Source organism: Convolutriloba macropyga, chromosome 8 (genome assembly GCF_964194025.1).
Source record: "Convolutriloba macropyga chromosome 8, txConMacr16.3, whole genome shotgun sequence".
NCBI lineage: Eukaryota > Metazoa > Xenacoelomorpha > Acoela > Convolutidae > Convolutriloba > Convolutriloba macropyga.
In genome coordinates this window covers 35,641,974-35,655,334 of record NC_134475.1, presented here as the reverse complement: position 1 = coordinate 35,655,334, position 13,361 = coordinate 35,641,974, and the positions used below count along the sequence as shown (strand labels likewise).

Sequence of the window (13,361 nt, the reverse complement as noted above, 5' to 3'; positions counted from 1 at the left end):
TATATCTAGCATTTCATCATATAATCCATCATGACCAGCTTTTGTTTCTAGTATTAATATTTCTAGTCTTTCTACTAAATTATTTGGGTTGCCATTTAATCCCCTGCCGAATATATCTCTTACCTCCAATATACGTTTTATTGTTCTATATCCAGCCCTTTTCTTATCCCTTTTTCCTAAATCATATCTAATATCCTTTAAAAACCTTTTAATTTTGTTTTCATCTTCCTCAGCCTTATCATCATATTTTACATTTGTTTTAGTAAGAAAATCAGTAAATACTTCTGAAAACTCATATACATTATCCCTAACTAAAAAAGCACCCTGTTCTAGAGTTATATCAACACCATTCATTTTATATCTCCTACTAGGTAAATCTACGAGTTCTAATTTTAATTGAGGATTAGTTTGAGCCCCCATGTCATGAAGGAGTTTGGCTGTTTGTGTATCAACATAAACTGGTGCTATATCTTGAGTTTGCTTTATGGTCCCCTTTAACGTTTCATCAATCTGCGAAGCAGTTTCATGAACCCGAGAAGCGGTTTTACCCATCTGCAAAGCAGTTTCATTAAACTGGGAACCAGCTTGCTCGATCTGCGAAGCAGTTTCACCAATCATCTTAGTTTGTTTATCTAACTCTTGATTTTGCCAATCTATTGCTCTTAATGTTTGTTCACTTAATGCTAGGTTCTGTTCATTGTTTGCGTTTATCTGCGAAGCAGTTTCACTGATAGTTTTGGTTAGAGGATCAAATAACGCTTCTATTTCACCATAATATTCTTGTTGTTTTAATTTATCTTCTAATCTATTTCTTCTGTTTTGTTTTTCTAGATTGTTTAATTCTATAAGTTTATCTAGTTTAGTCATTTTATATGTATTGAAAAATTATAATAAGAGTACAAAATTGGATAATGAAAACAGCTTCTCTCTTAATCTAAAAAAATGTTTAGCTTGTAAAAGACGTTGTAATACTATAGATGAGTTTATTGATCATAATAAGGAACCAAATCATGATGATTTAATAATTTCAACTTATTCTAAATATGTAGATGAGGCTGGGAAGATAATAAAATTTCTAGAATATAATGAAAATATAATAGCTGGAGCTACACTACATAATACAATCATGGGAGACACTATGGAAAAATAAATGGCTCAGATAATGATTTATAATATACTAACTACCAACCATATGGATGTAAAGAATGAATTAGGTCTATAATTATTCGTTATAAAAATTAGCAAAGCTCGTTATATAATATAATAGCAACTTCAATTAACTTTCTATCAACATTAATGGTTAGTTCTAGAATATTATTAACAAGTAGGTTTTTGTCTCCATCTAATGATCTGCGAAGCATTTTCACTGATGCTTGGCGGATCATTATTATTAAATCTCTTTTGAATAGATATAGATTCTCATCATGAGGATAGCTTTTAATGTTATTTACATAAAATCTTTTATCATCAAATGTGTTTAGACTAATCTTACTTGTTTTTGTTGTTGTCATGTTATCGCCAACTTTTTGTATTCTACATTCATCTACTGTTCTCTGTGTATTATTCATTAATGCATCATAATAATCTATGTGCCTAGCATTATTATGCTTCTTTATTCCTTTTTCTTTAGTGTTTATAGGATAATTTTTGAAGCTATATGTTTTGGGCTATAAATGCTATAAATTCCTCAATAATCCTACTTCCCAGCTCGTGCTTAAACTTGCCGGGGACTTTATTATTAGTTTTTATAGGTATGTCTAGATTACTTAAGTCCATATGCTCATCACTAACTTTACCTTCAATATAAACTCAATACGAAACTGTCCGTATCCAAATAGTGAAGTGTTAGATCTTTGAGGGATGGTTGTAGAAAATTATAGAATACACCATACATGTTTAATTTACTTAATTCTAAGATAGTAACACCTACATATACTGGAGAACCATATTCTACTTTTTTCTTTATATATTCTATTTGGCTATAATCTCTATATCTAGTTATATTCTCAAATGTTGGTTTACTTACACTTTTCATTATCTTTTCTTCATCATGCAAGAATTTGCTTTGAAAGAAGTGTAGAGGATTCATGCACATTCTTCCATATAATGATTTATTCATTAATTTCCTTACATCCTTTTCTGCATCAGTTTTAGTTGTTGCTCTTTTATTTGTATTGTTTTGTATATAATCGCTATATATATAATCTTGTTTAAATTTAATTACTCTATGTTTTTTTGTTACTTTTACTCCCATCTTAACATAGAACTTTAACATCCTATAATGAACTATATATTCTGTTTTGTTGTTTTGGTCTAAGATTAATTTCTCGGATCTTGCTTTACATTTCTCTCTTTGTTGGTATCCCAATTCATTATCATTTATCTTTCTCTTATTAGGCATTAGTGCTAACTGTTCTGTTCTCTCTTTACATTCATTAGTATAATCAATATCACAAACTATATAGTAACCATGATCACTATCATCTGGAGTATTCAATATTACATCTAGAGTAGTAGTAGTAATAAACTCAAATTCCTTATAAGGTAACTTTTGCATCATTGCATAACCATATAGATTGTTTGCGTCTATGTACCATATGTTTCTATTAATAACTTTATCATTAGTATTAGTATTAGTATTAGTATTAGTATTATCATTAATATTAGCATTAGTATTAGTATTAGCATTAGTATTAGTATTACTAATATTTATATATCTATCTCCCATTATTCCACATATACCACCTCCCTTTGCTCCAACAAAATCATCTAGCATTTGTTTATCTTGTACTGTATCTAATGTTACACCGCTTGACATTAACCAACAATCAAAACTATAACCTGGGAGACTTACATAGTGTAGGGGATTGAGCTTGAATTCTTTCATACTTAGTTTAACATATTCATTCATGCAATAGTCTAATATTTCGACATCATTCTGTAAATACTCTATAGTTAGATCTTTACCAGTTTTATGACTGTTTTCATTGTTAAAGTTATCTACTTCTTCTTGTGTTGGTAATTTATTATGTAGTGAGGATTTGATGTCTTCTATTTTTAGATTACCTATAAGATTATTATACGACTTTGTCGTGGTTCCCAAGGAGTCTAAACCAAAGTATTCATATGGATAGAATGTTTTAGTTTTACATCCGTATATCTTTGCCATTTGATCTAGAGGCATAGCTAAGAAGTTATAACTATCTAAGAATTTAAGACAACCAATGCTAAACATCTTAGATTTACCAGCAGCTAGTGGTATGTTATCTACTTTTCTTTTATCATTATTCTGTTTGAAGAGTTCACTGTATAGTAGGTTGCAGTCATAGCCAGAGCCATTATGGAATATTACTGGAATGAAGTTTTGTTGTTTGTATCTTAGATTACATATTTTACATGCTGGTCCTCTATATTAACCAGTTTCATGACAATGATCTCTTACTTTATTAATACATGTTTTGCTGCAGATACGACAAGTGTTATTAGTTTCATGATATAATTTATCTGCTTCTGTGAATATCATCTTTTCATTATGTTTGAAATTATTCTCAGTTTCTATTTCTAACAGATCTCTAGCAAATCTTTTGATTCAGCCTAGACCGAAGTAGTGTTTGAAGTTACCTTGCCAGGTGTAACCCACAGCTATTGGAATATGTTCAGCTATTACATATTTACAGTCATTAGTTGAGACTTCAACAATGCAACATTTTATATCGGCAGTTATAATATTTTTTTATATTCTGACGTTTGTGTTCATTTACAAAAGTAATATGTTTTTTCTTAGGACAAACAATCTGTGGTTTGAATGAGGTGCTGCATTCGTGTTTATCATATTTAATTTTTGAGTTAAACCAATAGGTACACCTATTGCAATAATAATATTTAATGTTGTTTTTATTTGGTCGTTCTAACAAGGTTTCTATATTTTTTATTAGGGCACAGTGTTCTATTTGACCATTACTCCAAACTAGTATTCTTTCATCTTTTCTATCTTTATTAAAATTGTCCACTTGTTTAAAAAATTCTATTTTACCATTACCACAAGGTGTGTATACCCAAATATTAATATTATACAATTTCTGTACTCTTATTATATAAGCAAAATCATCTTCATGTTGTTGTCTTGGTTCAATTAGTTTATCTACATATTTACTTTCTCGAGTTGCATGGTGTGGGGCGGGATGTAGCCAAGCAGTTATAGTTAGTTGTAAGCAATTGTATTTATAACTACGTATATTTAAAATCGATTTAGAGTTTTTGAGATCAGGAGGTAAATCTATATAACTACCAATAGACGCTTTAGTTGGTTCAATGTTTAACTGAATACTTCTTATTCCAAGAAACTCAAAAGCATAACCATAACCTTCATATATTTCCTTTTCGAAATCTAGCCACCGATTGAAGTCACCATATTCATATATTGCATTATTATTAATATAATCAGTATTGAAAAATATTTTAGTAGTTTTAACTTCTTCTTTGGTTCTCTTCTTATAATCACATTCAGCCATGATCTTATATTTAAAACTCTTAACTTTACAAAACTGGTAACAGTTTTTAATTTCTTCTAAAGAGTAATTAGTTGCTTCATCTATATCTTCAATGTAATTCCCACCTTTATCAGTAATATAAAATTCTCTCATGTTCTGATTTGAGTTTATATCGAAGTCTTCTGTGTTTTCTAGATACATGCGATTGTGACTATATGAATGAGTAGTTAGAGCTACTTTACTTCTAAATTCTTCATGACATTCTTTACATACATATCCGTGAAACGGCTTCGCCGATTTAATTCTGGTGTAGATATCCTCTTCAGTTTTAGTTTTAGGTTTGGTGGCTGGTTTAGTTTTAATAATATAATCATCTTCATCCAAATTATACACCCTCTCCGAGATTTCCTCTTCTTCAGACTCAAACATTTTCTCCAATAGTTCCTTATGTTTGAGATCGTATGATTGATGCCTGTATAAAGCCTTCTTTGATTCAAAGGATAGATTACAGACATCACAGAAGATTATGACACTAGTATTAGTTGATTGAGACATGATGTGTTTTTTAGGGAAATAATCAAAAAATAATTTTTCGAAAAAGGAAAATGAAATGCGATAAGTGTATAAATAAACCTTGGAAAGAATGTTGTAATAATTGTAAAGAATTAGAATATTCTTGTTATGTATGTAAAAATATGGTTAAGGTTAAAGATTATATAGAACATTTGGGATATCATTATTCTGATCCTGATCAATATCTAACATGTAGTATGTGTAAGGTTTATAAACATATATCATTATATAGATTTAGAAATAGGAAATGTAGACTAAGTATTTATCTTCATAGATATAGATATGGTCACACTAGAAGTCAATTCAGAGAGCATGTTTATAAGTATAATATTCAAGAAGACATAGAAAAACACTAATCATTGTGTTTCCACCGTTCTCAGTGTTTTTGACTGTGCTATTATTGTTCGCTTTCTTTCATATTTAGCAACCGCTAATAGTATAAGAAGTCAACAAGCTTGGGTTAACATCGCATTACACTGCTTAGCAGATCGAATGAAAAGTGCATGTCATGCTAAAATGGCCGCCGCCATTGACAAAGAAAGCCACCACCACTAACAGAATGAAAACCAGTGAAAATTTCGAATATAAGATACCCTTAAATATTAGCTAGTAAAGTGAGTATTTATTAAAATCTTTATTTACTTTTTAATAGAATATACAAATCATTCAATTTAATAGAAGGATTTAATTATTATTTTACTTTAAAACATGTGATTACTTGGGAAATGATAACTAATTTTAAGTTAAAAATCAAGTGAGAATATTCTAGAAAAAGAATGTTCAAGAATAATTCTCCACGTGGGGACCTTTATTCTCCACGGCACTTTTTGGCTATTCATCATGAGTTTCACTTCACTACAAAAACTGTAAAATGATACATTAATATTGTTTAGTCAGCTTAATATTAGACTTCAGTCAGCCTAATAATTAAAATTAAAAGTTTTCACGCATTCTGTAGTTGCACCCTCCCCCACAGTTGCCATTAAGAAAAGTCGAGCAGTACTGCCGTAGCGTGGTAAAATCGAGTCAACCTTTTATCAAGACCTCCCAAGACTCGGCTCAAAAATGTAACCAGGTACATAGAATCACTCAGTTAAACATCATAGATCAATCGTCTCCTGGTTAAAGTCAAAAATTTTAAAGAAACTAGTTTCTTATTATCCAATTCTAAGCAATTTTGAGTTATTTTCAGTCCATCCGATTCTATTGAAAAAAAAACTTTGTGAGATGATTAACCTGATTTATTTCAGTATAGTTTGGCATATTAGATATGAAATTAGGCTTGAATCTAGCTTTGAGAACTTTTGGATATTAGTGTATGAATTGCATAAATTATACTAGCTATGTACATTTTTGTACACAATTGTGCGCGTAGTATGTATTTATAGTGGTGAATATAGTAGTGGATAAAACAAGGGATTCAACAAACAGTAAAATTTGGCCCGATTCGACATGCGCGATTAGCGTTAGGAGAAAGGGACAAATTTTACTGGTGGTTGAATCCCTTGATTTATCCACTACTTTTATACATACTTTTGCTTTTTTATAAAAGACAACAAATCAAAACCCTACTTCTACTAATGCGATGGAGCTGAATTAGCTCAAAAATTATTAAATTAGAAGGATTTCACCAAAAACCAAGAACTATTGCAAGTTTTGAGCGATATGTTTTTACCAGTATTGCTACTTAGACAATTTTTTTGACATGAGATACCTTTCGGGTTGTTTTGTTCCTTTTCAGCTAACTTTAAAAGTACTGATCTTTTACTGTTCTTTATCAGTAATCCCATAACTCAGTTAAGTAACTCTCCCACCACTGGTCCAGGGCCCGGAATGAAAAAGAGAACTGGAGAACCACACAGATCACACCACGGGTTGAGGTGTCGACGATAAAAATGGCTAAAAATGCCTGAATTGCGATGAATGCGGTGAAAAGATGTAAGAATTGCAGTTTTGTTTTCAGCGTTGGATGCGGTGAAGAAAATTCACCGCTAACAATCGCAAATCTTTCCAAAAATCACCACTATATTCACAGCCAATCGTACAAAAAATTACCGCTTTCGCGGCTTTCTTGGCTAAAGGATGCGGGCATTTTGCGGTGAAAAATATCTTTTCACCACTTTTCACCGCAACTCTTCATTTCTTTCGACCAATCCTCGCCTCAGGACTGGAAAATCTTAATGTCATTTTTTAAAATTGACTAGGGAAAGTTTTCCCACAGCTTTTGCATGATCTTATTAATTCTTCTTTTCAAACCATAAAACTTGTCAAATCTTGCTAAGGAGATTCTTGCTCGTTTAACTTATCAAGATCTTATTTCTTGAATTTCTTACAATGATCTTGCAGGTCCTTACATATCTTGACGTTATTTTTAGCCAGGAATCGTAGCAAGATCTTCTCATGAATTGTCAAAACTTAATAGCTCTTTATCAGGATGTTTCATGTTTCATTTCACTGCGAAATGACAGTTAGCTAAATTTGTGCGTGCTCAAGAATGTTTATACTGTTTTGATTTTTCTTTCTTATAGGAGTGTCGCTGTTTTGGGGTGGCCACTTGGTCCACTGACGGCTAGGGATCAGCGATAGCCAGGGATCAACTTCTTCTGTGAGATCAAAAAGAGGAAAATCACTTCAATTATATTTCAGTGGAGTGAACCGAGTGAAATAGGTTATAACCGTAATGGATAGCTGGCTGCACTTGACAATACATTCCCGGCCGAGATTTCAACACTAAACAACGCAAAATTTTGAAACATGGGCGATGAATGCGTTGAATTTTTGTAAGATCAATGCTTGAGCGTAGCTACTACAAAAGTTCAACGCATTCAAGGCCAACCTTTTATTTTTTTGCGTCGAATTTATTGTGGAGCTCATATTTTGCAATGAATTTAGCGTAAATTTCAATCATTTTGCGTTGAATTTGGCGTAGATCTTACATAAATTCAATGCAATCAACGCCAATATTACCAATCTTGCGTTGAATTTAGCGTAGATCTTACATATTTTGCGTTGAATTAAGCATAAATTTTTAAAATTTTGCTTGGAATTGAGTGTAAATCTTACACAAATTCAACGCATTCAATGCCAATCTTACAAATTTTGCGTTGAATTGTGCGTACATCTTACATATTTGGCGTTGAATTTAGCGTAGATCTTAAATAATTTTGAGTTGATATTAGCGTAAATTTAAATTATTTTTCATTGAATTTAGCGTAGATACTACATAAATTTGCGTTGAGTTTAGCGTAGTTCTGACTTATTTTGCGTTGAATTTTTAGTGTAGATCTTACATCAAATCGACGCATACAACGCCAATCTTACCATTTTTGCGTTGAATAAAGAGTAGTTCTTGCATACTTTGCGTTGAATTTAGCGTAGATCTTACATATTCTGCGTTGAAATTAGCGTAGATCTTACGAAATTCAACGCATTCAAGGCCAATCTTACATAATTTGCTTTGAACTTAGCGTTGATTGTACAAATTTTGTGTTAAATTTAGCGTAGATCTTACATAGTTTGTGTTGAATTGTGCGTAGATCTTACATTTTTGGCGTTGAATTTAGCGTAGATCTCAAATAGTTTTGCGTTGATTTCAGCGTAAGTTTTGATTATTTTTCGATGAATTTAGCGTAGATCCTACATAATTTTGTGTTGAATTTAGCGTAGATCTGTCTTATTTTGCGTTGAACTTAGTGTAGATCTTACATAAAATCAGCGCATTCATCGCCAGTCTTACGCCAGGTTGCATTGAATTTAGCGTTGAACCCACATAATTCTTCGTTTAGTTTTGCAGAGATCATAGGGTATGGGGTGGGGGGTGGCGTGGGGGGATGTACGTCGGGTTGTGCAGGGCGGGGGGGGGGGGTAGGGGGTACGTAAGTTTGGGGAGGATAAATTGGGGGAGGGGGTGTAGCGTGGGGAGGTGGTACGTGGGAGGGGTAGAAGGGTGACGGAATCAGGTAGGTAGGTAGACAGAGTCTTTGCAATTTTTTTCAAAAAAAAATCAAAAATCGGTTGGGTGCAAGAGAAACTGGAAATAGTTGAAAGGAGAGAAAAATAGAGCAAAAATTGAAGAAAAATCGAATAAGATCTACGCTGAATTCAGCGCAAAATTATGTATGATCAACGCTAAATGCAACGCAAAGTTATGTATGATCCACACTTAGAAACGACGAGATCATGTGAACGTGATTTTTTAATCCAATTGACAACGAGTGCGGTTTTTAAGCTAATTACCGGTCTGTGGCACAGTGATAGAAGAGGGGACAAGAAAGCAGGAAGTCAGTGTTTCATGTCCCACACCTAGATGACTGCGCATTGATTTTATGTAAGGTCAACGCTAAATTCAATGCAAAATTATGTAAGATAAGCGTTAACTATCGCTAACAAGTCTGAAAATGCACAGCATGTTTTCAAAAGAATTCTGCGTTGAATTTAAAGACGTGTATAGTCAACGCATTCAACGCAAAATTATGCAAGAAAATTGCGGTGAATTTTCCGACTTGTGAACGCTAGTTAGCACTGATCTTTACATAATTTTGGCTAAATTCCTCGGCCTGGGTTTACGAAACGAAGTGTGAAAGACTCATGTGTTGATTTAAGTTCTGTCGTGCCTGTAAAGCAAGCAGTTCGACATTTATTCTATTTATCTTTTGCTACATTCACAACTGTCTAGCAGAGTAATAGGGGACAATATTTCAGAATACGTTTTCAGGATATTCCAGAAGAGGAGACGGTAAGAATATTCTAGAAGAGAGGGAGTGAGCTGTTGTCATGTGAGTGAGATGTCTGACGTGGCAGCCCCCATCATCATAGCAATCATCTGCTCTCTCTTCGTAGTCCTCTTCATTGTCATCTTCGTCTGTGTCTTCAGGAAGAACAGAAAGAATGTCAAGGAAGCTGAAAAAGACATGGTGACACATTTCACATGCATATCCACACTTCTGTTTTTATTTTGTTCAACAGGTTTTCTTTAGGTTTTTCTTAAATGAAAGGTAAATATATCAATCGCGCGGCTCAAGTTGACAGACTAGACTGGACTTGTTTCGCCTTCCGTCATCAGACACGTATTTTGGTCAGTGATTGCTATCTCACTGTTTTTTCCTAGTAACTCAATCAATTTGCCCCAACTTCTCAGGGCGAGGAATTTAGCCAAATTTATGTAAGATCAGCGGTAACTAGCGCTGGCAATTCGGAAACTGCACTGCAGTTTTCTTATATAATTTTGCGTTGAATGCGTTAAATTTAGCGTAGATCTCACATATTGTGGGTTGAATTTAGCGTAGATCTTACATATTTTGCCTTGAATTAAGCGTTTATTTTACATATCTTCCGTTGAAATTAGCTTTGATTTTACATTAAATCAACGCGTAGAACTCTGAGTATGCGACTCGATCCACTGACCTGATAACTTGCCGCTTCTTCTGCCACTGTGCCACAGAACCTTATTTTTCGTAGGAACCGCACTCTACAAACCGGACTGTAATATCACGTTTCATAAAGGCGTATTTAAGCTTAGATTTTACATAATATTGCGTTGAACTTTGCGTTGACCTTACATATTTGGCGCTGGATTGAGCTTAGATCATTCGATTTTTGTTCATTTGCACGCAACCGGCTTCTGATTTTTTTTGTAACCCCCCACACGTACCCCCCACACGTACCCTCCTCCCCACAAGTACCACCATCCCCTCACTTACCCCCTCCCCCCCACGTTCCCCCCACGTTCCCCCCACACGTGCCCCCCCCCCCCACTTAACTCCCACCCTAATTATGTAGGTTCTACGCTAAATTCAACGCAAAATGTGTAAGATCTTCGTAAAATTCAACGCAAAAGATGAAACATTGGGTGTGAATGCGTTAAATTTAGGTAAGATCTACTCTAAATACAACGCTAAATTTGCAAGATCTACGCTAAATTCAACGGAAATTATGAAGGATTGTCTTTGAATGAGTTGAATTTATGTAAGATCTACGCTAAAGTCAGCGCAAAGTATGTAAGATCTACGCTTGATTCACCGCAAAATATGTAAGATCTACGCTAAATTCAACGCAAAAATGGTAGGATTAGTGTTGAATAACGTGAATTTATATAAGATCTACGCTAAATTCATCGCAAATTATGTAGGATTGTCGTTGAATGCGTTGAATTTATGTAAGATCTACGCTAAATTCAACGCAAAGTATACAAGAACTACGCTTAATTTAGCGCAAAAATGGTAAGATTGGCGTTGAATGCGTTGAAATTATGTACGATCTACGCTCAAGCGTAGATCTTACATAAATTCAACGCATTCAAGGCCAATCTTACATAAAATTGCGTTTTTTAGCGTTTACTCCTCCAACCGGGATTTCCTAAATTATACAGTATGCCGTGTGCTCTTCGTTTAAGTTAAAAAAAACGCTCATAGAAAACAGTTTGCTGTAAACTGTAATCAGAGTATTTTCCATTGAAAATTATTTCTCCTAAAGAAACTCAAGTTTAAATTTTTTTAAAATTTTTGAGAGCAAGCGCTATCTCTAGATTCGGATTTCCCTAGATCCCAGGTCGAGGCTCACCCCCATTCAACGCAAAAAATATGCAAGATAAGCGGTGAATGCGGTGAAATTACATGAATCAGGCAGTGAATGCGGTGGAAACTAATTTATTGCCTGGTAGCAGTGGAATAACCCAAATTCATCGCCTAACAAAGTGGTAAAATTACATAAGCAAGAAGAATATTACTTCCTCATACCTAAGCCTAAAACAGAGTATACCTAAAGGGGCTTCACCCTTGGTTCCCCAAACTGTGAGTAAGTCTAAAGGGGTTTCAACCTTGGTTCCCCAAACTGTGAGTAAGTCTAAAAGGGTTTCACCCTTGGTTCCCCAAACTGAGAGTAAGCCTAAAGATAACATCAAAGATATTATTAAAACTAAACCCACTACCAAAGCTAATCCTTCAACTAAACCAAAGGATAATATCTACAGCAGAATTAAGTATGAATGTAAAGAATGTAAGGCAGAACTTAAAAACAAAATAGCCCTAACTACTCACTCATATAGTCATAATCGTAGGTATCAAGAAAACACAGAATACTTTGATATAAACTCTAGCCAGAACATGAAAGAATTTTATATACTGATAAAGCTGCAAAATACATTGAAGATATAGATGAAGCTATTAATAACTCTTTAGAAGAAATTAAGAACTGTTACCAGTTTCTTAAAGTTAAGAGTTTTAAATATAAGATCACAGCCGAGTGTGAGTACAAGAAGAGAAACAAAGAAGAAGTTAAGATCACAAAAATATTCCTCAACACCGACTATAGTATTAATAATGCAATAAATGAAAATGGAGACTTCAAACAATGGCTAAATTTTGAAAAGGAAATATATGAAGGCTATGGCTACGACTTTGAGTTTCTCGGATTAAGAAGTATTCAGATAAATATTGAACCAACTAAAGCATCTATTGGCAGTTATATAGATTTACCTCCCCATCTTAAAAACTCTAAATCAACATTAAATATACGCAACTCCAAATACAATTGCTTGTAACTAACTATTACTGCTGGGCTACATCCTGCCATGGTCCTTGCAACACCTGAAAGTAAATATCAGAATAAACTAATTTAAACAAACACTCATAGAAAACAGTTTGCTGTAAACTGTAATCAGAGTATTTTCCATTGAAAATTATTTCTCCTAAAGAAACATCAATTTTAAATTTTTAAAAAAATTTTGAGAGCAAGCGCTATCTCTAGATTCAATTCAAATTTCCCTAGATCCCAGGTCAAGGCTCACCCCCATTCAACGCAAAAATATGCAAGATAAGCGGTGAATGCGGTGAAATTACATTAATCAGGCAGTGAATGCGGTGGAAACTAATTTATTACCTGGTAGCAGCGGAATAACCCAAATTCATCGCCAAACAAAGTGGTAAAATTACATAAGAAAGAAGAATATTACTTCCTCAGACCTAAGCCTAAAACAGAGTATACCTAAAGGGGCTTCACCCTTGGTTCCCCGAACTGTGAGTAAGTCTAAAGGGGTTTCGCCCTTGGTTCCCCAATTTGAGAGTAAGCCTAAGGATAACATCAAAGATATTATTAAAACTAAACCCACTAATGAAGCTAATCCTTCAACTAAACCAAAGGATAATATCTACAGCAGAATTAAGTATGAATGTAAAGAAAGTAATGCAGAATTTAAAAATAAAATAGCCCTAACTACTCACTCATATAGTCATAATGGTAGGTATCAAGAAAACACAGAATACTTTGATATAAACTCTAGCCAGAACATGAAAGAAATTTATA

The 13,361-nt window shown here is 33.6% G+C and overlaps 1 long non-coding RNA gene across 1 annotated transcript in view; it reads left to right on the top strand.

Annotated features, from left to right (window-relative positions):
* The window catches only part of LOC142344098 (uncharacterized), a 144,208-nt gene extending 134,237 nt beyond the window's left edge, over positions 1-9,971 (top strand). The window contains exons 2-3 of the long non-coding RNA XR_012759243.1: positions 7,592-7,731; positions 9,778-9,971. This is a non-coding gene — a long non-coding RNA (uncharacterized LOC142344098). The remainder of the gene's footprint in view (positions 1-7,591; positions 7,732-9,777) is intronic.
* Positions 9,972-13,361: the final 3,390 nt, after the last annotated feature.